The sequence below is a fragment of the Trachypithecus francoisi genome, unplaced genomic scaffold (genome assembly GCF_009764315.1).
Source record: "Trachypithecus francoisi isolate TF-2019V2 unplaced genomic scaffold, Tfra_2.0 Lachesis_group1, whole genome shotgun sequence".
In the NCBI taxonomy this organism is placed as follows: Eukaryota; Metazoa; Chordata; class Mammalia; order Primates; family Cercopithecidae; genus Trachypithecus; species Trachypithecus francoisi.
Window position 1 is genome coordinate 151,283,346 of NW_022681454.1, and position 27,890 is coordinate 151,311,235.

General features: G+C 38.5%; 1 protein-coding gene across 1 annotated transcript in view; it reads right to left on the bottom strand.

Annotated features, from left to right (window-relative positions):
* The window catches only part of DCHS2 (dachsous cadherin-related 2), a 273,224-nt gene that overhangs the window by 174,360 nt on the left and 70,974 nt on the right, over nucleotides 1-27,890 (bottom strand). The window lies entirely within an intron of this gene.

Below are 27,890 nucleotides of genomic sequence, written 5' to 3' on the forward strand. Positions count from 1 at the left end.
CATTACAGCACTCTCAATAACATTCCTGTGTTCTTCATCCCAATCTCAATTTACCTATTTTAGACAGAGATGAATCTGATACTTTTTATTGTAAACTTCTTCCAACTCAGAATTGTTCTCCCTGAGTCTGATCTTTCACAAGTTTGATGGAAACATTATAAAAATGCAAAATATCAATATATTATTAAAATCCCCCTGATTTCATCATTAGCTTTCTGGGATTTAAACAATTTTTATCAGACAAAGATGCACACTCTCACTACTCTTATTCAACATAGTACCGGAAGTCCTATCCAGAGCAATCGGCAAGAGAAATACATAACAGGCATCCAAATAGGAAAAGAAGCCAACCTATCTCTCTTTACCGACAATATAATTCTATACCTAGAGAATTCATAAGACTCTGCCAAAAGGCTCCTGGAACTGATAAACAACTTCAGTGAAGTTTCAGGATACAAAATCAATATACAAAAATCAGTAGCATTCCTATACAGCAATAATGTTCAAGCTGCGAGCCAAATCAAGAACACAATCCCATTTACAATAGCCACCAAGAAATAAAATAACTAGGAATAAATCTAACCAAGGAAGTAAAGGATCTCTACAAGGAGAACTACAAAACACTGCAGAAAGAAATCATAGACGACACAAACAAATGGAAAAACATTCCATTCTCATTGATTAGAAGAATCAATACTGTTAAAATGGCCAGACTGTCCAAGGCAATCTATAGATTCAATGCCATTCCTATCAAACTACCAATATAATGTTTCACAGAATTATAAAAAACCATTCTAAAATTCATATGGAACTGAAAAAACACCCCAATAGTCAAAGTAATCCTAAGCAAAAAGAACAAAGCTGGAGGCATCACATTATCCAACTTCAAGTTATACTATAGGGCTACAGTATCCAAAACAGCATGGTACTGGTACGAAAACAGAAACATAGACCAATGGAACAGAATAGAGAACCCAAAAATAAAGCATCATACCTACAGCCATCTGATCTTTGACAAAGTTGAATAAGCAATGAGGAAAGGACTCCTTCTTCAATAAATGATGCTGGGGTAGCTGGCTAGTCATATACAGAAGATTGAAATTGGATCCCTACCTTTCACCATATACAAAAATTAAATGAATTTTAATTTCAACTGGATGAATTTTAATTTTAATACACAAGAATTCACAATATGCAAATATTTAAATGGATTAAATATTTAAACGTAACACCTCAACCTATAAGAATCCTAGAAGAAAACCTAGGAAACAACATTCTGGACATTGGCCTTGGCAAAGAATTTATGACTAAGTCCTCAAAAGCAATTGCAACCAAAACAAAAATTGGCAAGTGGGACCTAATTAAACTAAAGAGATTCTGCACAATATAAGAAAATCTCAGCAGAGTAAACAGACAACCCACAGAATGGGAGAAAATAATCTCAAACTATGCATCTGACAAAAGTCTAATGTCCAGAATCTATAAGGAACTTAAATAATTCAACCAGCAAAAAACAAATAACCCCACTAAAAAGTGGGCAAAAGACATTAACAGACACTTCTAAAAAGATGACATACAAGCAGCCCACAAACATATGGAAAAAATACTCAATATCACTAATCATCAGAGAAATGCAAATCAATACCACAATGAGATGCCATCTCGCACCAGACAGAATAGCTATTATTGAAAAGTCAAAAAATAACAGATGCTGAAGAGGCTATGAAGAAAAGGGGATGCTTATGCACTCTTGGTGAGAATGCAAATTAGTTCAGCCACTATGGAAAGAAGTATGGAGATTTATTAAAGAACTACCATTCTAACAATAATCCAATTACTGAGTAAATATCCGAAGGAAAACAAATTATTCTACCAATAAATTATTATAGCAAAAACGTAGAATCAACCTAGGTACCCATCAATGGTGGATTAAACAGAGAAAATGTGAACGTAGGCACTATGGAATGCTACACAGCCATAAAAAAGAACAATATCATGTCCTTTGCAGAAATATGAATGCAGCTGGCTGCCATTATTCTAAGGGAATTAACACAGGAACAGAAAACCAAATACTGCAGTTCTCACTCTTAAGTGGGAGTTAAACATTATGTACATATGGGTATAAAAATGGGGACAATAAACACAGGAGACTACTAGAAGGGAGAGGTTGGGAGAGGGTTGAAAATCTACCCATTGGTTGCAACGCTCACTACCTGGGCAATGGGATCAATTGTACCCCAAACCTCAGCATCACACAATACACTCACATGACAAACCTGCACATGTACCCCTGAATCTAAAATAAAGGTTGAAATTACAAAAAATAAAGTAAAATACAAATAAACAATTTTTATTACTTCCTTCATATTAACATCCAGGTAAGAATTCCTCCCTATGAATGTGTCACGAAGACAGGAGACAAACTGAAATCATTGGCTCTTGAAGGCATGTTTCCACGGTTTTTGTATGTTTTACAAGTGGAATGGATCTGCTTGCATCCCCCACATCAGGATAACAGGGTTTACTCCCCTTCAACATCAGTGGTCAGTCCAGCCATTTACATCAGCGAGACACCACCCAAAAGGCATGATGTGACAAGTTTGGCCATAATTCCTCTATCCACTCCTAAGTAACTGTATACTTAACTCAGCAAAAGTTGTGAAAAAATAAATAAAAAGGTCTCAGAGCCTAGTAAAAAAGAGCAATAAAACAGGAGTTTTATGGGGAAAAAATGGCAGCACTTGAGATGAAATTTAAAATTAAATAACCCACTTTTTTTCTTATTACAATTTCCAGTTTTTCTATCCATGAACATTTAACAATTTGTTTGAAGAAACAAAGTTATTATCACAACACACACATAGAACTTTACACAGAAAAGAAGGAAAAAAATCATTAAATAACGTTTTACATTTGAAGCACTGGACAACCACTGATCCCGCAGCTGAAACAGGACTATAATATTCCAGTGGAACTTGGAATCAGCATTGGGGCCCACAACTAATGCAAGTATGCCATTCTCTCTGGACACCATTTGGCAAGTTCACCAAGTTCCAAAATCTAATGATCAAGACTTGATCTTTATTTTCTGAATTGTTTGGCAGCCTTTCACACAGCTAGTCGTCACCTCCTTATTGAAACATATCCTTCATCAGACACCACATTATGGCCGTCCTCCTCATGCACCACTTTACTGACCTCACCTCAGTTTCCTTCACTGGTTTTGTATTCTCTTTCTGGTTTCTGAACACTATAGCACCCCAGAGCTCGGTCTTGGGACTACCTCTTTTCAATCCACACTGACTGCTTGTAGGGGACTGAATGCTGGCCTCCAAAAAAACTGTCAGCGTTCTCATCCCCAGAACCTGTGACTATTCTCGTGTTTGATAAAGGAGTGACCACTACCTTATATGGCAACAGACGAGACTAAGTTGAGGATTTTGAGAGAAGAATCTTATCCTTGCCTATCTGGGTGGGTCCTATATCCAACAAATGTTCTTACAAGAGATAGGCAGAGGAAAGTCTGCCCAACAGACAAGGAGGAGGCAATGTGACCAGGGAAGCAGAAATTGAAGGGATGTGGCCACAAGTCAAGGAACACCGACAGCCACCAGAAGCTGGAGGAGATAAAGAATGGAATGATCCCAGAGCCCCCAGAAGGGGCAAAGCCCTGCTGGATTGCAGACTTCTAGTCTCCAGAACTGCAAGAATGCTGTTTCTTTTGTTATTTTATTTTATTTTATTTTATTTTTTGAGATGGAGTCTCACTCTGTCCCCAGGCTGGAGTGCAGTGGCGCGATCTCAGCTCACTGCAAGCTCTGCCTCCCGGATTCAAGCGATTCTCCTGCCTCAGCCTCCCAAGTAGCTGGGACTACAGTGCGTGCCACCATGCTCAACTAATTTTTTTTTTTTTTTTTGTATTTTGAGTAGGGACGAGGTTTCACCATGTTGGCCAGGATAGTCTCTTGACCTCGTGATCCACCCGCCTTGGGTTCCCAAAGTGCTGGGATTAAGGGTGTGAGCCACGATGCCTGGCCCAATTTCTGCTGTTTTAAGTCACCAAATTCTTAGTAATTTGTTACTGCAGCCCTAGGAAATTAGCACACTCTCTGAGTGATCTGACCAGCCCATGGCACTACACCAATCTCTGTGCCAATGACTCCCCAGTTCTAAATCTCCATCTGGGCTCCAGATTCTGCATCCCTATATGCCAACTCACACCTCACACATCTCAAGTGACTAACTGGCATCTCAAATGCAACCTGCTCAAAGGGAACTCCTGATTCCCACCCCACTCCACCCTACAATCTGCTACCCTCCCAGTCTTTTTAATGAATGATACCACCATTCACTTTCTGCTACATGCAGAGAGACACTGTTTAAAATGACACCAAATCCTATTACTCTCTTGCTCAGACGCTTTCAACAACTTCCTATCCTACCCAACATAACCCTAGTCTTTAATCTGACCCCTGGCTACTTCTCTGACCTCATCCCCTACTCCTCTCCAACTCTCTCACTCCCCTCTGGACACATCGGTCTCCTTGACAGTCCTGGAAAACACTGGCTTGTTCCCACCTTAGGGCCTTGTACTTGGTGTTCTCTGTGCCTGCAAGGCCTTTCCGCCAGTCTTTAGTATAACATGCTCACGTCTCTTTACTCTGTACACCTAATCAGACAGGCCTTGCTTGATGCTCTAGTCAAGAGTGTCACTTTACCTCTGTCTCACCTTTTTTTTTCCTTAACCCTGCTTTGCTTTCTTCAGAGAACTTATCTCCATGTTAAGTTGCATTATATATTTTTATTTATTTGTATATTGATAATAACACGTCTTCCCCACTGGAATTTAAGCTTCGGGACAACCATTACACTGATCTCGCTCCACCCCTAACCACCCCTGCTGCATCTCCAGCAGCCATAACACTGGTGCCTAGTTCATACAGAGGCGCTAGAAATGTTTGTTGCATGAATTAATGAATCTAATACTGTGTATAGGATACAAGCACGTTTAAGAAATAACCTTTAGGCCGGGCGCGGTGGCTCAAGCCTGTAATCCCAGCACTTTGGGAGGCCGAGACGGGCGGATCATGAGGTCAGGAGATCGAGACCATCCTGGCGAACACGATGAAACCCTGTCTCTACTAAAAAAATACAAAAAAAAAAAACTAGCCAGGCAAGGTGGCGGGCGCCTGTAGTCCCAGCTACTCGGGAGGCTGAGGCAGGAGAATGGCATAAACCCGGGAGACGGAGTTTGCAGTGAGCCGAGATCCCGCCACTGCACTCCAGCCTGGGCGACAGAGCGAGACTCTGTCTCAAGAAAAAAAAAAAGAAATAACCTTTATGACTATTTTCTCTATTTGCCCTTCAGAGGAAACATGTAAGAATAAGACGGTTCATGACACTCATCAAACACTCATTGAGGAACAATAATTTTACTCATAAAACACTATTAACGAAGCTATACTATCATAGAATAAGATCCATAATGCTTTTTCAAAGCCACTAAATGCTACAACTAAAATCAGCTGGGCAAAAAAAGAAAAAGAAAAGAAAACTATCTCAAAGCATGTGGAACTATTAAGATGTTTGAAACAGAACATCTTTTAAAAGGTTTTACCTTTTAAAATGTATGTTCAGAGAGACTCTCACAGCTATTAGATGAATAGGCTGAATACATATCCTCAAGTTACAGCCTGAAAAAGTTGTTACAATAACATGTTTTTATTGCCTTAATTGAAGAATGAGCTTAAGAAACCATGAATTCTATTACTTAATTATTGTCCTTTCTTCTCACCTCAAAAAAGCAGTCTAAGGAAATTTTGTGAAAGGAGACCAGTGGGGTTTAGGGAAATGAAAAGTAACTTGTCCTATAAGGTGTTACAAAATAAACAATTAAAATAGTGTGATCTAATAAAAGAATTGGCAGGCAGATCAATAGAACACAAAAGCAAGACCTGAAACGGATCCTACTAAAACTAAAATTGTATATAACAAAGAAAACCATTGAAGAATGTAGGTTTATTCACATAAATTGCTAGAAAAATTGGCAAAGTACATGAGGAAAAATCAGGATTGTTATTAACCTCAGACCAAAATAAATTCTACACCAATAAGTTAAATGTAAATAATGAAATAATTTAAAGCACAAAAAATATATAAAGAAATATTTGGTTGATCCTTACATTGAAAAGAAATTTCAAAGCAAAGAAGAATTTCAAAATTAAAGCTGATCACAAAGGAAAAAGTCAATAAATTGACTACATAAAGGCTTAAACTCCATTATATAAATTATATATAGAGAGAGAGTTTTTTTTAAAGGACCTAAACTATCTGACCTCAAAATGCTTTCACTGAGTGAAATTTTTACATCATGACTTTATATTTTACAAAATTTTCATTTTAATCATGTTTGTCATTGGAAAAACTAAAACAGAACACGGATCTGTTACAGGATCCAGTAATTATTTTATCAAGATCCTTTTAACTTTAAATCTAATCACACTCCACGACCCCTGCCCCTCCACACAAAACACACACACAAATCAAATGAAACAAAAACCTCTCCATGGTACCTATGCTAAAAGGAATTGAAGGAAGTTAAAGTTAGAGAAATAGAGTGCCCACACAGGAGCTCTCATTCCAGAACTCTTCTCTACCAAACATACTGTTTCAATAAGGTGTTGTCTGCCCTCACAGCTAAGATACTCATCTTTAAGAGAATAATTAATTTATATTTATGGCATAAAAATTAGGTTGCTGGTAGCTGATCCACAGACTGGCACTTAAACATCATTTTAGTTACTTGCTTTTGAGTTATTAAATTATTTCAGTGAACTGACCTAGGCTGTTGATACTGTTAACCCTGTGACAAAAGAATAGATCGAAATACTGGTATCAGTTGTAAGTAACCGGCTGAGTAATGTTCAAAAGTCACCTCACTTTTATATCACTAAGTCATAATTCACACACATACACACACACACACACACACACACACAGGCTCCAAATACACCTACATCATCTTTCACTTCCAGATACACCTGAAAAACAAGTTATGACGTCTACTTTCCCAAGTTCTTACTATATGACTTTCAAATTCTCTTTTTAACTGTTTATTATTAGCATTAACAGTGTTAATAACAAGTGAAATTCTCTTATTAAATTCTCTTAGTTCTGGTTCATATGATCATTTGTCATGTACAACTCTGTTCAGGACAACAATCATTTTCAAATACATTTGTAGTATTCTTCATCACCAAACAATAATAAAATAAAGAGAAAGAAACCATATGTAAACAACAAAGCAATCCATGACCTAATATTTTCACAGTATTCTTACAGGTATCTGGAAACACAAAAAAAGTATATGATCAGAAAATTTTATTCATCCAAAAATGAATTTGGATTACAAATACTATATGTCTATCATAGATATTGGCAATGTCTAACACCATAAATCCTTAAATGACAAACAAATTCATGAGAGGATCCTAGCTAAGTACTTCTTCCAACGTTTTATTTCTCTGAAGCTCAGAAATAAATTCTTTGGCCAGTATGAATCACATATGTAATTTGGCAGAAGGAACAGACTTATAAAAGCTGATACTTATTTTTAATTTTTGTTCTTACCTCTAAGATTTCACAATGGAATTAATTTTCACATACGCCTCATATACACAGGCATCAGTACTTTCAAACTGCTGAGTAAACGTCATCTTTCCTCCGTCTTCATTCTCTGGTTTGGTTATCTCATCCAGTCTCATGATTTTAAGTATCTCCTATACGAGGGTAGCTTCAACTTCATGTCTCTGGCACGAACTCTTTCCTTGTGCTACAGATTCATATATGGAAATACTTCCATGACTTTCCCATTTGCAGCACAAGGAAAGCATTCAAATCTAAAAATAGGCAGATCAGAGAGTCACTGATGCTGACTTTGCAAGAGGAGGCAAAGTGTTGAAGGAGAAAAGAGTTAAAAAGACTGAGGGAAAGGAGTGCTTCTCCAGGAGAGGGGCCATATGCAAATGAAAACAAAAGTCCAGGCAAAAAAACAAGGCAATGGGCAACTGGGTCAGCCAATCTCATCTGACAACTCAACATCCTCTCAACACCTTATGGGTTGGATTGCATTGCAAGAATCCCAAGTAAAAGGTGACTTTCAATGTTTTGGGGGTTCTGTGTGTTCCCAGCAGAGAACAAGATACTGTTCACCCCTCAATCACCTGTACTCCACCAATGTGAACAGCAGGAGATGAAGGCAATGGGCCACATGATGGCCCTGACCTGTTGAAAGCAAAAGCTCATTTCCTTTTGACCAATATTCTAACTCAAGATAGAAGACCATTGTGCAGTGTTACATAAATGTTACTATTCCCAGAGAAAATAAAAATCTGAATAACATACCCCAAACCACTAACAGGTGTTCTCTCTTGGGGTACAATCATGGGAAAAGTTAACTTATAAAATGACACAGTTTTGTAAACAATGTTTTATACTGAGCCTGATCTACTTTATATACACCAAAAGCTTCCATGTGGTATGATTGTTAAGGGCCACCCTCTTCCCACTCCACCCACAAAGATACCTTGAAATGCCCATGAAGTCCAGAGAGGGGAGCTGGTTGTTGACTTTTTTTCCAAACGATTCACATTTAAGCATCTCCCTCTTTTTTGGGAATGAGTATCATAATTCAGAATCGTTTGACTTTTATCTTTTAGCTGTACCTTCCCATATATGTTTTGTAAAACAAAGAGATACCCTAAATTTATGCACAGAGGTCTTCCCAGTGGAAGGATGCATTCTCAGATATAAACATGAACAGGTGCACTCTAAACTCAAGGGAAACCCATAGGTTTAAAAAAAATTCTAATGAAAAAGACAAACAGTAGGAAGGCAAAGTGAGTAAGTTCACAATATAACCTTACGGGCTGTGATTTCCAATATGGACTGTGACTGGCTGCACCATAGCTAACTGCTTCAGTTTTCACACCTGCAAAAGGGTCATAGTCACAATGGGCAAATATTAAGGTTTGGAAACCTATTCTCAATTTAGCAGCTTTGCTTCATGGAGGAAAAAAGAAAGCCATGCACATAGATCTAACTACGGAAGTGTGGACTGCACTGTTTTGTATACCAGCTCCCAATACAATCACTTTTACAGAACTCTATATTTACTGTAAACATACTATTTAGGGGACTTACATTTTAGTGTCCCCCTTATAAAGACTTACAGGAAAACCATTTCCTCAGGCCTTAGTACCAGGGAAAGTCAATGCTGCTTGTCCTGATCAGTTAGGAACGTTTCTAACTTGGGAACTATATGAGTCTTACCACTTCACTGATGTAGCTTTAATACATGTGTATAATCTTGCATAATCCACTTCCATGTACTAAGGCTTCCTGATTTCATCTCACTATTCCACTTGACTTTTGTCCTGATTTCTTTAATTTTATCTTCATCTTACTGAGTTTTTTGCAGTTTTTTTAGTAGCTCATATTATATTTTTAAGTAGATGGATAATAAAACACATTAACTTAACAAACAGTATCCAATAGAAATGAATGTTACAAGCATACAGCTATATGATTAATACCTGATTAAAGAATTTAAACCTAGGGAATGTTTTCAGCCCAGAAGAGACCAACAGGTAACTCTAAACATGCCACTAAAATGAATTATTTGCATAGCACATTTCTTGTAAGTTAGAACTTCTACATGTTGAATTCAAGTCCCATTCACATGGCTTTTCAGCTAATCTCTCAGTGTTTCAAGTCCATGATTGAGCTGGAAACCTTTTGTTTGGGGAAAAAAATGGGCTTCATATTTTAACACATATGGAGTTGAGACAAAGACAGTATGGAGATATAAAATGATTCTTTTCAAAAGATTTTCTTTATGTAGTAGTTTAATTAGATGTTGTATTTCATGGTATGATATTCGCAATGTCTTCAACATCCCAATGTCATAAGTGCTGCCTTAATTCTGGCTATGTCCAAAAGGTACTTTTAAGCTAAAAAGCAGGACTTTCCTGCCAAGGTACCCTATAAAATGTTTCATTATGTCATATGCTAGTCTAATGTCTACAGTCTTCCAGAAATGTCCCACCAGTCCACTCTTCCGCTGTTTCAGCCCTGACTTGGACATGCTCTTGTTCATGACCCTGAAGTCTAAGATATGCCACATCACCACTCCCAACAGCATGTCCAAGGACTCCCAGAATTAATTACATTATGTCTTGAAGGTGTCTGTCTCTATAAGGATGAGGACTGACTCTTAAGGTGACTTTATTCTCAGGCAGGTACAAACCATCAAGTAATAATATTTATGTATACAAATATTTATGATGCACCTATGGGATAATTTCTCGGTCTCAGACACATCCATACTCAAGAATTCAAGGAATCAATCTAAGTAAGATTTGTCGTGCAGTTAAAAACACAGTTGACAAAAACCAAAATCTTACACATCCATTGGATAGATTCTCTCTCAAATCTGTAATCACAGGTAAAGAGGAGGTGTGGAACAGAAGGCTAGGAGAGGACCCATCACATTTCTCTTCTGCTGCTTCGTAACTGTTATTAATGAGGGAGCCTCAGTCCAGGGAGGCCTCAAGGTCACCAGTAATCTTACTCTAGGCCAGACTAACAACACCATACAGCAAATTTGATTCTTGAAATGCAATGCACTTAAATCAGCACTATTCTGCTCATACATAATTGAAATGTCAAAGTCAGTGCAGAGGGATTACAGCTGGTTGTTAGGCACAAGGCCCCCCTCAGGAGTCAGACAGGTTTTGGACTCTGGTTTTCCCTCTTAGCAGCTATATGACCTTGGATGTCACCTAACTTCTCTGTGCTTCAATTTAGTAGAAAGGGAATAACTCATCTCTAGGCATTCTCTCGGTTACAAGTAACAGAAAATCCAACAGCAATATCTTAAACAATAAGGACATTTATTATCCCTCTTTGTCAAGATCTGGGCAGCTGTGGGGCGGGGGGAAGTGGTAGGCAGTTCCAAGACTGGTTAATTCAGTAGCTCAACAATCCTATCAGGGTTCTAGGTCCTTTATTTCTCACTCCTTCCATTCCCTGACCAGGCTTGATGCATTGGCTTATCCTCTTTAGCCTGGTCCTCACACTGGGCCAAGTTGCTGTTTGGTGCTATACATCACCTACCAATGACGATATCCACAGATAGAAAGGATGACATATTTATCTTGCATCCATATTTTGGAGCAAGAAAATTCTTCTCATAAATTCTCAACAATGTTTCCCTCAAGTCTCAAAATTGCATGGCCTTTCCAGGCCTAGCCAATTATTTGGCAAGTCAAATTAGACCACTATGATTGGCAAGTCAAATTAGACCACCAATTACAATTCACTCCAAGTGGAGGGACTGAGAAAGAGTCAACCAGAATGAGCCCATTTGGAGAAAGGTGAAAAACAATAGGGACTCTGTAGCAAGGACAAAGGGTGTGAGACTGGTGGACAGGCAACTACTGGATCTGCCACTATCTTCTTGAAGCTATTTTGAGTTTTAAATGAGATAATGTGTGTAAAGCTCCTAACACAATGCTTAGCAACCAGTGCAGAGAAGTAAAAATATGTTAGCTGTTTATATCATTAAGGGCATTATTACTAACATCATTAAGTATGAGTACCACATAGTCTTTTCACAATGTTCATAATCCATTTATTTAAACACTTAACACCTGCTTGATCACACTCCACCTGGAGAATCTGATTAACTTTTCTCCCAACCTAGGATGCAGCTGTAGTGACCATGCAACCACATTTTCTATACTGTTTCAGCTGAAGGTTCTTGGCCCTCTGAATGCCATCTAAGAGACTCTGGATAAAATATTTTTAAAATACTTCCTTATATAGGTCTTCCCACTGATCCTCCTAGCTCCTGGATTGCTCCCCCATCACACTTGTGGTCTGCCTCTGCCACAGCCCATAAGATCTACAAGGAGAGAGATCATCTCTATATCCTTCAATGCCAGTTCCCACTGCCCAGTAGGGTTTTTGATTCAGCATGTTGACCAAGTTCTATTTGTAAAACTGTGAAATAATGAGTTCAAGCATTTTCAAAGCACAAGCAAATTTTCTTACCAATGCAAAGTGGCTATACGACTATTATATAAAACTAAAGGGTGGGTTTCTTGGAAAGTCTTCAAATATTCTTAGTGGAGAAAAGCAGGCGAGAAGGAAAGTGGAAGAATGAATAAGAGGACAAAGAGGAATTATGGTAATAAGAGTTGCTAAGCAAGAAGAGGGAAGAAAACATAAGGTTTATTAACTCAACTTGTCTCTATGTGTGAACAATATGCTAAGATATTCAATGTGCTTTCACTTGACTTAAAAAATGGAAGAGCTATTCAAGGGAAGAGTTCTTATTACCATTTTGTAGATTAGAAAATTGAGCGAGGTAAACATTTGTCATTTCTGTGGTTATACTGCATCCTGAGTTTAGGAGAAGAAATTGAGCATGATCAGCTGACTGGGATTTTTCTTTTCAGATCTGGTCTGCCTTAAGAATACTTGAATTCTTTCTTAAATGCAAGTCTTATGTCTTTCTTGTTCAATACTTTATTCTCGGCAGTAGAAATGTACCTGGCACATAATAGGTACTCAATATATATAGAAGAAAAGAAGAAACTAAGGAAGGGAGGAAGGGAGGGAGAGATGGGAGATGGAAGGAAGAGTGAGAGAAGAAGGAAGGAATTGAACAATTTCTGTTGTCTGCCACATGGTACAGGTTCTGCCCACAAAAGACAGGCCTTCAGTTGACCAGTAATTCTGTCTAATGCAAGGGTAGAGTATTAACAAACCCACTTGGCCACCAATTAAAAGTTCATTCTCTAATCAGCTCTAACAGTGCTGATCATGGCATTATAACTCCAATTTGTTGACATCTAAAACCTCTTAATTGGCTCTGAATTCAGGCAGGGAAAAGAGTTTACTGAGCTTCCAATGCTAACACTCTGTGCTCAAAGTTTCAACATTGTCTCTAACCTCCTTTATAACCTATTCTCTTTTATTTTTTTGCAATACCTGTTCCTGTCAAAATACACAATCTGCTGTTTCACAAACTCCTCACTCCAGTGTTTGCCTCATGGTGCTCTTTTTGCAAGAAATTCCCTTTCCCACTATACTTCAATATAACCAAATGCTACTCATAATTCATTTATTTGAATACAAAGGCCCCATGCAATTGTTACCACTCCAAAAACTCTTCCAAGATGACCGCAGCTGAAGTAATCCTCCCTTCCTCTGAATTCTCAGCGCCACTTCTCTGTATCATTCTGATACTGACCATCTCCTATTTGATTTATTTGTACATCCTAAACCTGCCTGATATAACTTCTTCAGACAGGATCTGAAGGAATTGGTAGGAATTAAATAGCCTAAGAGAAGAAAGGCATCCTTGGTGAAATTAGCCTGAGCAAAAAGTAAGACCTATGACTGTCTAACTCATGTCCATGTGGAGTAGAGGAAGCACAGGGGCATGTAATATAAGCTAAGAATAGAAAAGGACACTGCACTATTCTAATTACACTAATATTCTAATGACAATGGAAAGCCAACACAAGTTAGTATAGGAAAGAGATATAAACAGTAATATGGGCAAACACTTATCAGGCTAAACAGATTCTTACATATTTGTCAAAATCTATTTCATTCACACATACCATTTAGGCTAAGACTTACTGAGTGATTGTTTTCTCTATTTCTGTTCTTAACTTCTTTTACAAATTAGGCCAAAAGTTTGAACTAAGTTTAGTCTAGGTCTAGAATATCTATTCTATATTTGAAAAGAGAGCCCATTTGTATACCTGAAATTGACCCAATTTAGGATATGGGCTCAATTTAAGTAAAATATTGCATCATATTAAATAAAAACAGTTAACATACACTTCTTATGCTTCTTACCAAATACTACTTGCTTTTTCACAAAACTGTAACACCCTTTAATTACAAGATACTGTGTCCCTCGTTTTTCTAGACGACAATCCCTCCTTAGTGGGTACCTTTTCCCTACTTTTTTAGCCCGACTGTGCCTAACAGTCTGAGTTTTACCCATTCAATAGTTAATTCTCGCAAGGACAGGCAAAGAATTGACTTTTTACAAGTTCACTTTAAAAAATGGCACTTCCTGAGACCCAGATTTCCCATTTATCGATGAATTCTGAAAGGTTCCTTTCAGAGAGAGCAACAGCTTCTCAAAATGAGGAGATGAGGGAGGTGGCTGAGCAGTAGTTTTCTCTTCTCTCTCATTCCCCCAAAATTGAATAATGAAAACCTGGCACAACATCTCAGAATACCTATTCATCTCTGTGTTTGGTAGAGTAAACCTACGAGGAAGGAAGATGGCAAGTGAGGGGACAGTTTGAAGGCATAAAAAGAAAGAGTTAATAAATAGACCGAGGACTGAGACTAGAAAAGGAGACAATAATGGGCATGAAAGTAGACACACTTTGTTTTTGCTTCTGTTTTGACTTTAAGGAGGAAAAATCCCATCTGATATATGTTTATCTTCTATGTTTTCTAAGAGATTCTGGAATCTATGTCACCATAAGGCCTTACAGTATGATCAATGGATATTTGTTGATTCCATTTTAATTTCATCCAAATCAAGAATTGTACCTATAAATTCTCTCATGCCCTTATAGGGGTAATAAAGAGGAGTTTGAATCCTGGGTCCACCACGTACAAACTGTATCAAAGTTAACTAGCCACTTCCCAGGGTCGCTGCAAAGATTCAGTGAAATAATGTGCAGAAAGTGTCCAACGCCTGACGTATAATAAGCACTCAACAAAACGTAGTTATCGTTAGTATTCTCTTTCTCATTTTCCTTCCAACTTCCCTGTCTTTAACGATCATAGCCCCAGCCTTTCCACTGTGACACTGTAGTTCCATAGTTCTCAACCACCACACCTCAACACATCATTGTTGGGATCAACAATGAGGCATGTTTCAACTAATGTGCTTACGATATAGAATAACTTACAAAATTTTTGAACGATTTTTTGGAAAATAAATGTTATTGAATTCCTATCCCTATAAAGCTATCCCCATGATAATATCACTCTTAGTCATTCGCATTCCAGTGAGCTCTCAAGTAGGACCTTCTCCCCCAAACTGACTGCCAGCCCTAACCAATAAAGTCATACTTACTATATAAAAGATGCTTAATTCTCCATTCCTGCTTAGAACTAAGGTCTGAGTCTAAATCTGCGTAAGCAAAAACTCACTAACTTATTCTACTAAATAGAGGATTACAGGTCTATATCCCTCTGGCCAAAACACTGGCAGTGGCTTTAAAAGGACAATTTTTCCTTTGGCATGCTCAAATTCTTAGGCAGGACCCTGCTCCCCATCACCCCCACCTTCTCAGTAGGTCTAAGGGAAAATGGGAACAGAATGATCAGCATGAGCCCTCCGTGTCTGTGGGCTTTTTCCATGCCTCCAGAAAACATCATCTTAAGAGGAGATTTGGAGTTTCACGAACAATTTCATGATATCTGTCTTCTGGGAGAAGTGGAAACAGAAACTGAGCTGTAAATGTTAGACTGTCATGCCTGAGAGCAACTTCCACTTTCCATTCTGGATTGGTTTTAAAATATGGTATCATTCCCAGAACCGTTAAGAACAATTCAACTTTTACCTACCCACCCTCTCCCTTTGCTTTTAATCCTTCTCCCAAATCAGATGCCATGCAAGAGTTTAACATTCAAATCTGCCAAAAAATATAAAAAACTAGTCAGTACAAAATCTGTTAAGAGTTAGAGACAGTTTATGGAAATACATATTTTAAGTACTCTGCATTAAAAAGAGAGAGAGCACATTATCTGAGATATGCCTCATTGGTGACCCGAACAAAGATGTGTTGAGGCGTGGTGATTCAGAACTACAGAACCATAGAGTACAACCACAGAGGGCTGGAGGTAATGACTAAAAACGGGAAAGTGGGAAGGAAAATGAGAACTGAGAATAATAAAGTAAGTTTCAATGAGTGCTCACTTACAAGTGAACATCATGTTGTTTTTGTTTGGAGTTGCTATCTTTAATATTCTAAGGAGATTCAAGACCAGCAGAGGGAGTTGGTGACAAAGGGATTCGTGCACCAAAGCAGAATCCGTAACCAGTGTTGGTCTATAGTGACTGAGGAGTAAAGAAAGTAAATTCCAGCAGCTCCCAGAACATTCTGCTGAGGTTTTCATAGAGTTTCAAGTTGTTTCAGAATAGCAAGGGAAACCTATGGGGATCCCTTGGGGAGCAAAGGAATAGAGAGGATGTGCTACACTGCTGTGAATGAGCTGTGAGAGTGCATAAATCCATAGGGCATTTCTCTCCGTTCAAACAACCCATGATGGAATCACCAGGATTCTTCACTTATAAATTGAGAGTAAGATTTTCCTTTAAAAGTAAGTAGGCTTTCAAGACTAGCCCTTACTGTTTGATGATATAAGGACCCCTGCAGAATGTCTTTCCAGGGTCCTTGTCATTCAGGAAATCAGAAATGTACACTACACTCTTCAGTAACCACCCATCAACTCTGGTCCCCGCCATGCTGTTGGGGTGTCGAGTTATTTGATGATTAAATGAGAGTTAGATGCTACCTGACACCCTTACAAATCAGAGTCCTCAAACAACTAGTCTCAGTATAGTGAGACTTTTAAAAGCGATAGGAACTTACTCAGAACACCAAAAAGAAGAATGCGGCTCTTCACTTTGGGTTTTCTTGACAGGTTAATGAGAATCTACATGCTGCTTCAAACAAATAAAACTTCCTTAATATCTGCCTTAGATATCCTTCTCTTTCCTCTAAGGTTTCACACTCATGCTAGCTACAAAATCCCTCCCTGTCTCTTATGTAACGTTGCACACATTCACCTCTTTTTTTACCCTGTCCCCACCAGTTTGCTCTCTGTCCACCTACTCCATGCTCCCAACTTGGGAACTGCCAACTGCATGCAGCTCCAGAAAATTAAGAAGTCCATTCTCTCAGCCAAGCCTTTTCTCATCACTTTCACTGCAGTAAAATTTATATTCAGTTATGCATTGACCTTAAGATATAGTTAGATGAGTTTTGAAATGTGTATGTGTAATCAACACACCAATCAAAATAGAGAACATTTACATTTACATCAGCCCAGAAAGCTTCCTCGTTCCTCCTCCCAGTCACTCCCACGCCCCTAAGCAACCACAGCTCTCATTTCTATTGCCATAGATTAATTTTGCTAGTCCTTAACTTTAACTAATGAGATCACACATGTGCTTTTTTCATTCAACATAAGTTTTTTTGAGATTCATCCATGTTGTTTCATGTTTTAGTAGTATTCTATTAACTCTATACACCATAATTTATTTATCCATTCACCGCGGACACCTGTTATTTCCATTTTGGAGCTACTATGAGTGAAGCTGCTGTGAATATTATCGTATGAGTCTTTTTGCAGACACATGTTTTCATGTGGGGGTGGGGGTAGAAATCTAGAAGCAGAATTGGAGGGTGATAGGGTACCCATGTAACAGCTACAGAAACTACCAAACATTTCTCTCTAAGGATTTTACCAGTAACATATGAGTTCCAGCTGCTCCACATCCTCATCAACATTGGTGTTATAAGACTATAGTCTCCCAATATGTAGCAGGCCTATTTATTTTTTTAATGATGTCTCTTGATAGGCAATATTTTTCAATTTTGATGAAGTTCAATTTTAGCAGTCTTCTTTTTCTTTTATGGTTTGGGCTTTTTGTTTCCTCTCCAAGAAATATTTTTATCTCAAAAATTGCACCATCTCAAAAGTGCAGTGGTGGCCAAGTGTGATAGCTCACGCCTGTAATCCCAGCACCTTGGGAGGTGGATGCGGGCAGATCACTTGAGGTCAGGAATTCAAGACCAGCCTGATCAATGTGGTGAAACCCCGTCTCTATTAAAAATACAAAAATTATTCTGGTGTGGTGGTGCATGCCTGTAGTCTCAACTACTCAGGAAGCTGAGGCAAGAGAATCGCTTGAACCCGGGAGGTGGAGGTTGCAGTGAGCTGAGATCATACAACTGCACTCCAGCCTGGGCAACCAAAAAAAAAAAAAAGATGTGCAGTGGTATTCTGCTGTGTTGTCTTCCAGAAGCTTTAAAGAAACTTTTAATCTTTGGGTCTATAAGCATTCTCAAATTAATTTTCATGTACAGTGTGAGATTGTCAAATTTTTCCCCATACAGATGTCCAATCACTCCAGAATGATTCATTGAAGACTTCCTTTTTACCACTAAATTGCCCTGGTACCCTCGTCGAAACTCAACATCAGGATATCTTTCTGGACTCTAATTCTGTTTCACCGAGTTATTTGTCTTTCTTAATGCTTATACTGCACTCTCTTGATTAATATAGCTTTATACAAGGTTTTAAATTAAGTAGGGAAAGTTCCCCAACTCCCAACCCCCAAATGTTTCGCTGTTCTAGATCCACTATATTACCGTATATATTTTAGAATCAACTCATAACTTTTATAAAATAAGCTTGTTGAACTTGTCGATTGGTAGAGTGATAAAGATATAGATCAATTTGGGAAGTAGTGACATCTTACAAGTACTACGTATACTGTATTAGTCTGTTCTCACACTGCTAACAAAGACGTACCTGAGACTGGTATAAAGGAAGGAGGCTTAATGGACTCAGAGTTCCACACGGCTGGGGAGACCTCACAATCATGACGGAAGGTGAATGAGGAGCAAAGTCCCATCTTACATGGCAGCAGGGACTTGCCTTGTCTCAAATGAGAGTTTGGACTTGGACTTTTGAGTTAATGCTAGAATAAGTTAAGACTTTGGGGAACTGTTGGGAACGCATGCTTTGTTTTGAAATGTGGGGACATGAGATTTGGGGTGGGGACACAGTCAACCATATACACTAATGCATGAACATTATATACCTCTCCATTTATTTAGATCTCCTTTATTTTCTCTCAGGAGAATTTTGTAGTTTTCAGTGTACAAGTCCTCATGCATTTTATTAAATTTATTCTTAGTTATCTTATTTTTGATACTATTTAACAACTTCATTTTTAAAATTTCATTTACTACTTTTATGTTAACATATAGAAAAACAATTGCTTGTGGTATATTGACCTTGTATCCTCACATCTTGCTAAATTTACTTATTTGTAAATTATTATAGATTACTTAGGCTTTTCAACATAATGATGTCATCTAAAGATTAGATGTGACTAAAGATTATTTTATTTTATCCTTTCCAATATTTTGCCTTTTATTTTACCTTGCCTTACTATTCGGACAAGGACCTTCATATTACAATACTGATTAGAAGTGGTAAGAAAAGCACATTTTTCTTTTACCTAATCTTAGGAAGAAAACATTCAGTGTTTCATGTAAGTATAAAATTAGCCATAAATTTTGGGTAGATACCCTCATTAGGTCCTATTTTCAGTTGGTTGACAACTGTTTTATTTTAATCTCAAATAAGTGTTGAGTTTCTTCAAATACTTTTGCTGCATTTATTTAGATGGTTACATAATTTTTTCTCATTTTTTTCTAGTAATGTGGCTAATTTACATTGATTTTCAAGTGTTGAACCACTTATATTCCTGGGATAAACTCCGCCTAGTTTTATGATCCTTTTCATACATGATTGGATTTGATTTTCTAATATTTTACTGAGGATTTTTATGCTTATGTTCATTAGAGATACTGGCTGTAATTGTGTTTACCTGTAATGCTTTGATCATGTTGTGGTATTAGGACGATCCTGGCCTTATAACATGAGTTGGGAAACATTCTCTTACCCTATATTTTCTGTGTGACATTAGTACTGATTTTTTCCTGAATGTTTAATAGAATTTACCAGTAAACTATTTGGGCCTGGTATTTCAAGGAAAACAAGTGGATAATTATTAAAAATTCTATGTCTTAAGTAGATATAGAGCTATTGAGATTTTTCATTTCTTTTTGGGTCAGTTTTGTAGACTTGGTTATTTGTCCATTTCATGTAAGTTGTCAAATTTACTGATATCAAGTTTTACACACCCTTTTTAAGGTATGTAGGATCTGCCATTATATCCTCACTTTCATCCCTACTTTTAATAACTTATCTTCCCTCTCTTTTTTTCTTAATAATGTTTGCTATGGGCTTATACATTTTATTACTATTTTCAGAAAAAAATTTCCTATGGTAATTTTCTCTAATACTTGTGTTCTACTTCATAGGATTTCCTTTTTATAATTCTTTGCTTCTATTTTCTACCTTGCTCTGTCTTATATCTTTCTTCTTTTTTAATATAAATATGTAAAACATTTCCCTCTAATAACTACTTTAACTGAAGTTCACAAATTTTTATATTGTATTTTTATTACCATTCAATTCAAAATATTTTCTAATTTCCATTATAATTTCTTCTTTGACTCATGGATTATTTAGAGGAGTATTGATTAATTTTGAAATACTTGGGATGTTTTATTCTTTCTAGAAATCCTATGGCTATTTATTTCTAATTTAATTCCATTATGATCACAGAATATAGTCTATGACTTCAATCCTTTAAGGGCACTGATACATTTTCATGGTCCAACACGTGATCTATGATGTTGAACATTCCATGTGTACTTGAAAACAATATGTTCTGCAACTGTTAGATAGAAAGTTCTATAAATGTCAACTATGTTAAGTGGAGGAAAGAGTTGTTCAAATCTATATTCTGGATTTTTTTTTAATGATTTTATGTATTTATTTATTTATTTATTTTATTATACTTTAAGTTCTAGGGTACATGTGCATATCGTGCAGGTTTGTTACATATGTATACTTGTGCCATGTTGGTGTGCTGCACCCATCAACTCATCAGCACTCATCAATTCATCATTATATCAGGTATAACTCCCAATGCAATCCCTCCCCCCTCCCCCCTCCCCATGATAGGCCCCAATGTGTGATGTTCCCCTTCCGAGTCCAAGTGATCTCATTGTTCAGTTCCCACCTATGAGTGAGAACATGTGGTGTTTGGTTTTCTGTTCTTGTGATAGTTTGCTAAGAATGATGGTTTCCAGCTGCATTCATGTCCTACAAAGGACGCAAACTCATCCTTTTTTATGGCTGCATAATATTCCATGGTGTATATGTGCCACATTTTCTTATTCCAGTCTGTCACAGATGGACATTTGGGTTGATTCCAAGTCTTGCTATTGTGAATAGTGCCGCAATAAACATACGTGTGCATGTGTCTTTATAGCAGCATGATTTATAATCCTTTGGGTATATACCAGTAGTGGGATGGCTGGGTCATATGGTACATCTAGTTCTAGATCCTTGAGGAATTGCCATACTGTTTTCCATAATGGTTGAACTAGTTTACAATCCCACCAACAGTGTAAAAGTGTTTCTATTTTCCACATCCTCTCCAGCACCTGTTGTTTCCTGACTTTTTAATGATTGCCATTCTAACTAGTGTGACATGGTATCTCATTGTGGTTTTGATTTGCATCTCTCTGATGGCCAGTGATGATGGGCATTTTTTCATGTGTCTGATGGCTGTATGAATGTCTTCTTTTGAGAAATGTCTGTTCATATCCTTTGACCACTTTTTGATGGGGTTGTTTGTTTTTTTCTTGTAAATTTGTTTGAGTTCTTTGTAGGTTCTGGATATTAGCCCTTTGTCAGATGAGTAGATTGCAAAAACTTTCTCCCATTCTGTAGGTTGCCTGTTCACTCTGATGGTAGTTTCTTTTGCTGAGCAGAAGCTCTTTAGATTAATTAGATCCCATTTGTCAATTTTGGCTTTTGCTGCCATTGCTTTTGGTGTTTTAGACATGAAGTCCTTGCCCATGCCTATGTCCTGAATGGTATTAGCTAAGTTTTCTTCTAGGGTTTTTATGGTATTAGGTCTAACATTTAAGTCTCTAATCCATCTTGAATTAATTTTCATATAAGGAGTAAGGAAAGGATCCAGTTTCAGCTTTCTACTATGGCTAGCAATTTTCCCAGCACCATTTATTAAATAGGGAATCCTTCCCCATTTCTTGCTTCTCTCAGGTTTGTCAAAGATCAGATGGCTGTAGATGTGTGGTATTATTTCTGAGGACTCTGTTCTGTTCCATTGGTCTATATCTCTGTTTTGGTACCAGAACCATGCTGTTTTGATTACTGTAGCCTTGTAGTATAGTTTGAAGTCAGGTAGCGTGATGCCTCCGGCTTTGTTTTTGACTTAGGATTGTCTTGGCAATGCGGGCTCTTTTTGGTTCCATATGAACTTTAAAGCAGTTTTTTCCAATTCTGTGAAGAAACTCATTGGTAGCTTGATGGGGATGGCATTGAATCTATAAATAACCTTGGGCAGTATGGCCATTTTCATGATATTGATTCTTCCTATCTATGAGCATGGTATGTTCTTCCATTTGTTTGTGTCCTCTTTTATTTCACTGAGCAGTGGTTTGTAGTTCTCCTTGAAGAGGTCCTTTACATCCCTTGTAAGTTGGATTCCTAGGTATTTATTCTCTTTGAAGCAATTGTGAATGGAAGTTCATTCATGATTTGGCTCTCTGTTTGTTACTGGTGTATAAGAATGCTTGTGATTTTTGCACATTAATTGTGTATCCTGAGACTTTGCTGAAGTTGCTTATCAGCTTAAGGAGATTCTGGGCTGAGACAACAGGGTTTTCTAAATATACAATCATGTCATCTGCAAACAGGGACAATTTGACTTCTTCTTTTCCTAACTGGATACCCTTGATTTCTTTCTCTTGCCTGATTGCCCTAGCCAGAACTTCCAACACTATGTTGAACAGGAGTCGTGAGAGAGGGTATCCCTGTCTTGTACCAGTTTTCAAAGGGAATTTTTCCAGTTTTTGCCCATTCAGTATGATATTGGCTGTGGGTTTGTCATAAATAGCTCTTATTATTTTGAGGTACATTCCATCAATACCTACTTTATTGAGTGTTTTTAGCATGAAGGGCTGTTGAATTTTGTCAAAAGCCTTTTCTGCATCTATCGAGATAATCATGTGGTTCTTGTCTTTGGTTCTTTTTATATGCTGGATTATGTTTATTGATTTGCGAATGTTGAACCAGCCTTGCATCCCAGGGATGAAGCCACTTGATCATGGTGGATAAGCTTTTGATGTGCTGCTGAATCCGGTTTGCCAGTATTTTATTGAGGATTTTTGCATCGATGTTCATCAGGGATATTGGTCTAAAATTTCTTTTTTTTTTGTGTCTCTGCCAGGCTTTGGTATCAGGATGATGTTGGCCTCATAAAATGAGTTAGGGAGGATTCCCTCTTTTTCTATGATTGGAATAGTTTCAGAAGGAATGGTACCAGCTCCTCCTTGTACCTCTGGTAGAATTCAGCTGTGAATCCATCTGGTTCTGGACTTGTTTTGGTGGGTAGGCTATTAATTATTGCCTCAATTTCAGAGCCTGCTATTGGTTTATTCAGGGACTCAACTTCTTCCTGGTTTAGTCTTGGAAGAGTGTAAGTGTTCAGGAAATTACCCATTTCTTCTAGATTTTCTAGTTGATTTGCGTAGAGGTGTTTATAGTATTTCCTGATGGTAGTTTGTATTTCTGTGGGGTCAGTGGTGATATCCCCTTTATCATTTTTTATTGCGTCTATTTGATTCTTCTCTCTTTTCTTCTTTATTAGTCTTGCTAGAGGTCTGTCAATTTTGTTCATCTTTTCAAAAAACCAACTCCTGGATTCTTGATATTTGGAGGGTTTTTATGTCTCTATCTCCTTCAGTTCTGCTCTGATCTTAGTTATTTCTTGCCTTCTGCTAGCTTTTGATGTGTTTGCTCTTGCTTCTCCAGTTCTTTTATTGTGATGTTAGAGTGTCAATTTTAGATCTTTCCTGCTTTCTCTTGTGGGCATTTAGTGCTATAAATTTCCCTCTACACACTGCTTCAAATGTGTCCCAGAGATTCTGGTATGTTGTATCTTTGTTCTCATTGGTTTCAAAGAACATCTTTATTTCTGCCTTCATTTCTTTATGTACCCAGTAGTCATTCAGGAGCAGGTTGTTCACTTTCCATGTAGTTGAGTGGTTTTGATTGAGTTTCTTAGTCCTGAGTTCTAGTTTGATTGCACTGTGGTCTGAGAGACAGTTTGTTATAATTTCTGTTCTTTGACATTTGCTAAGGAGTGCTTTACTTACATTATGTGGTCAATTTTGGAATAAGTGTGATGTGGTGCTGAGAAGAATGTATATTCTGTTGATTTGGGGTGGAGAGTTCTATAGATGTCTATTAGGTCCGCTTGGTGCAGAGAGAGTTCAATTCCTGGATATCCTTGTTAACTTTCTGTCTCGTTGATCTGTCTAATGTTGACAGTGGAGTGTTGAAGTCTCCCATTATTATTGTATGGGAGTCTAAGTCTCTTTGTAAGTCTCTAAGGACTTGCTTTATGAATTTGGGTGCTCCTCTATTGGGTGCATATATATTTAGGAGAGTTAGCTCTTCCCGTTGAATTGATCCCTTTACCATTATGTAATGGCCTTCTTTGTCTCTTTTGATCTTTGATGGTTTAAAGTCTATTTTATCAGAGACTAGGATTGCAACCCCTGGTTTTTTTTGTTCTCCATTTGCTTGGTAGATCTTCCTCCATCCCTTTATTTTGAGCCTATGTATGTCTCTGCATGGCTGAGATGGGTCTCCTGAATACAGCAGACTGATGGGTCTTGACTCTTTATCCATTTGCCAGTCTGTGTCTTTTAATTGGAGCATTTAGTCCATTGACATTTAAGGTTAATATTGTTATGTGTGAACTTGATCCTGTCATTATGATATTAACTGGTTATTTTGCTCGTTAGTTGATGCAGTTTCTTCCTAGCCTCGATGGTCTTTACATTTTGGCATGTTTTTGCAATGGCTGGTACCGCTTGTTCCTTTCCATGTTTAGGGCTTCCTTCAGGGTCTCTTGTAAGGCAGGCCTGGTGGTGACAAAATCTCTAAGCATTTGCTTATCTGTAAAGGATTTTATTTCTCCTTCACTTATGAAACTTAGTTTGGCTGGATATGAAATTCTGGGTTGAAATTCTTTTCTTTAAGAACGTTGAATATTGGCCCCCACTCTCTTCTGGCTTGTACAGTTTCTGCCGAGAGGTCTGCTGTTAGTCTGATGGGCTTCCCTTTGTGGGTCACCCGACCTTTCTCTCTGGCTGCCCTTAAGATTTTTTCCTTCATTTCAACTTTGGTGAATCTGGCAATTTTGTGTCTTGGAGTTGCTCTTCTCCAGGAGTATCTTTGTGGTGTTCTCTGTATTTCCTGAATTTGAATGTTGGCCTGCCCTACTAGGTTGGGGAAGTTCTCCTGGATGATATCCTGAAGAGTGTTTTCCAACTTGGTTCCATTTTACCCCTCACTTTCAGGCACCCCTATCAGACGTAGATTTGGTCTTTTTACATAATCCCATACTTCTTGCAGGCTTTGTTCATTTCTTTTCCTTCTTTTTTCTTTTGGTTTCTCTTCTCGCTTCATTTCATTCATTTCATCCTCAATCGCTGATATTCTTTCTTCCAGTTGATCGAGTCGGTTACTGAAGCTTGTGGCTTTGTCACGTATTTCTCGTGTCATGGTTTTCATCTCTGTCATTTCGTTTATGACCTTCTCTGCATTAATTTATTCTAGCTATCAATTCTTCCACTCTTTTTTCAAGATTTTTAGTTTCTTTGCGCTGGGTACGTAATTCCTCCTTTAGCTCTGAGAAGTTTGATGGACTGAAGCCTTCTTCTCTCATCTCGTCAAAGTCATTCTCTGACCAGCTTTGATCCGTTGCTGGCAATGAACTGCGCTCCTTTGCAGGGGGAGATGCGCTCTTATTTTTTGAATTTCCAGCTTTTCTGCCCTGCTTTTTCCCCATTTTTGTGGTTTTACCTGCCTCTGGTCTTTGATGATGGTGACGTACTGATGGGGTTTTGGTATAGGTGTTCTTCCTGTTTGATAGTTTTCCTTCTAATAGTCAGGACCCTCAGCTGTAGTTCTGCTGGAGATTGCTTGAGGTCCACTCCAGACCCTGTTTGCCTGGGTATCAGCAGCAGAGGTTGCAGAAGATAGAACATTGCTGAACAGCGAGTGTACCTGTCTGATTCTTACTTTGGAAGCTTCCTCTCAGGGGTGTACTCCACCCTGTGAGGTGTGGGGTGTCAGACTGCCCCTAGTGGGGGATGTCTCCCAGTTAGGCTACTCAGGGGTCAGGGACCCACTTGAGCAGGCAGTCTGTCCGTTCTCAGATCTCAACCTCCGTGTTGGGAGATCCACTGCTCTCTTCAAAGCTGTCAGACAGAGAGTCGTTTGCGTCTGCACAGGGTTCTGCTGCTTTTTTTGTTGTTGTTGTTTAGCTGTGCCCTGTCCCCAGAGGTGGATTCTACAGAGACAGGCAGGTTTCCTTGAGCTGCTGTGAGCTCCACCCAGTTCGAGCTTCCCAGCGGCTTTGTTTACCTACTTAAGCCTCAGCAATGGCGGGCGCCCCTCCCCCAGCCTCGCTGCTGCCGTTTCGGTTAGATCGCAGACTGCTGTGCTAGCAATGAGGGAGGCTCTGTGGCCGTGGGACCCTCCCGGCCAGGTGTGGGTATAATCTCCTGGTGTGCCCATTTGCTTAAAGCGCAGTATTGGGGTGGGAGTTACCCGATTTTCCAGGTGTTGTGTGTCTCAGTTCCCCTGGCTAGGAAAAGGGATTCCCTTCCCCCTTGCGCTTCCCAGGTGAGGCGATGCCTCGCCCTGCTTCAGCTCTTGCTGGTCGGGCTGCAGCAGCTGACCAGCACCGATTGTCCGGCACTCCCTAGTGAGATGACCCCAGTACCTCAGTTGAAAATGCAGAAATCACCGGTCTTCTGTGTCGCTCGCGCTGGGAGTTGGAGACTGGAGCTGTTCCTATTCGGCCATCTTGCTCCGCCCTCTGGATTTTTTTTGTTTGTACTTTTGTCTACTTGACCCATCAATTACTGAAGAAGGGTGTTAACATCTCTAATTTATGTATTTTATTCTTTCTCTATACACACACACATATATATATACTTTAATTGCTCCATTCACTCTCTTCTCCCCAGGGGATGCCAATTATATGTATGATAGACTGCTAAATATTGTTCCAGAGTTTACTAATGCTTCAAAAAGATGTTTTAAATCTTTTCTCTTTTCATTCTTCAGATTAGACTTATTTCAGATATTATCCTTTTCATTTCTGAATGTCTTTAGCTAACTTTCATAGTTTTTATTTTCTGCTGTCATTCCCACATGTTCTCTCATTGGAACCATGCTGTCCTTTAAGTTCTTGAACACATTTTTTAGCAGCTGTTTAAAAGTCCTTGCCTGCTAAATCTGACATTTGTGTCAACTTGGGTTATTTCTCAGGGTTTGATGTTGGATCACACAGTTTCCTGCTTCTTAACATGTCTCAGAAGTTTTTTTATCGTATGTTGAATATTGTGTGTGATACATTGTAAATAGCCTGAATTATGTTGTTTCCCTTTAAAGAGTTGACATTTTTTCCTTTGGGGATGGCCCTTATTTGAAGGCATAATCCTTATTGCTAAGGTGTGGGTTTTCTGTAATCTCAAAAGAATGCCCAAGTTGTACAGCAAATCTTTTCATCTGTCATGGAAAACTAATATCTCCTAGCACTGGATGAACTCTGTCTTCTCCATGTCAGCTCTCATCCCAACTGCGACTGTTCTCTGTTGCACCTCAGAGTCTCAGCCAGCATATGCACAGTCCAGGCCCAGGCCACGTACCTATGGTAAATACCCACACCGATTTTCAGAACTCCCCTCTAAGCAACTTCCTTTTCTCTAGCACTCTACCCACAAAGCTTAGCAGCCCTCAAGTCCCAATCACTGCCTCTCAGTTCAGCAAGAACACTGCTCCTCAAACCATGCCTC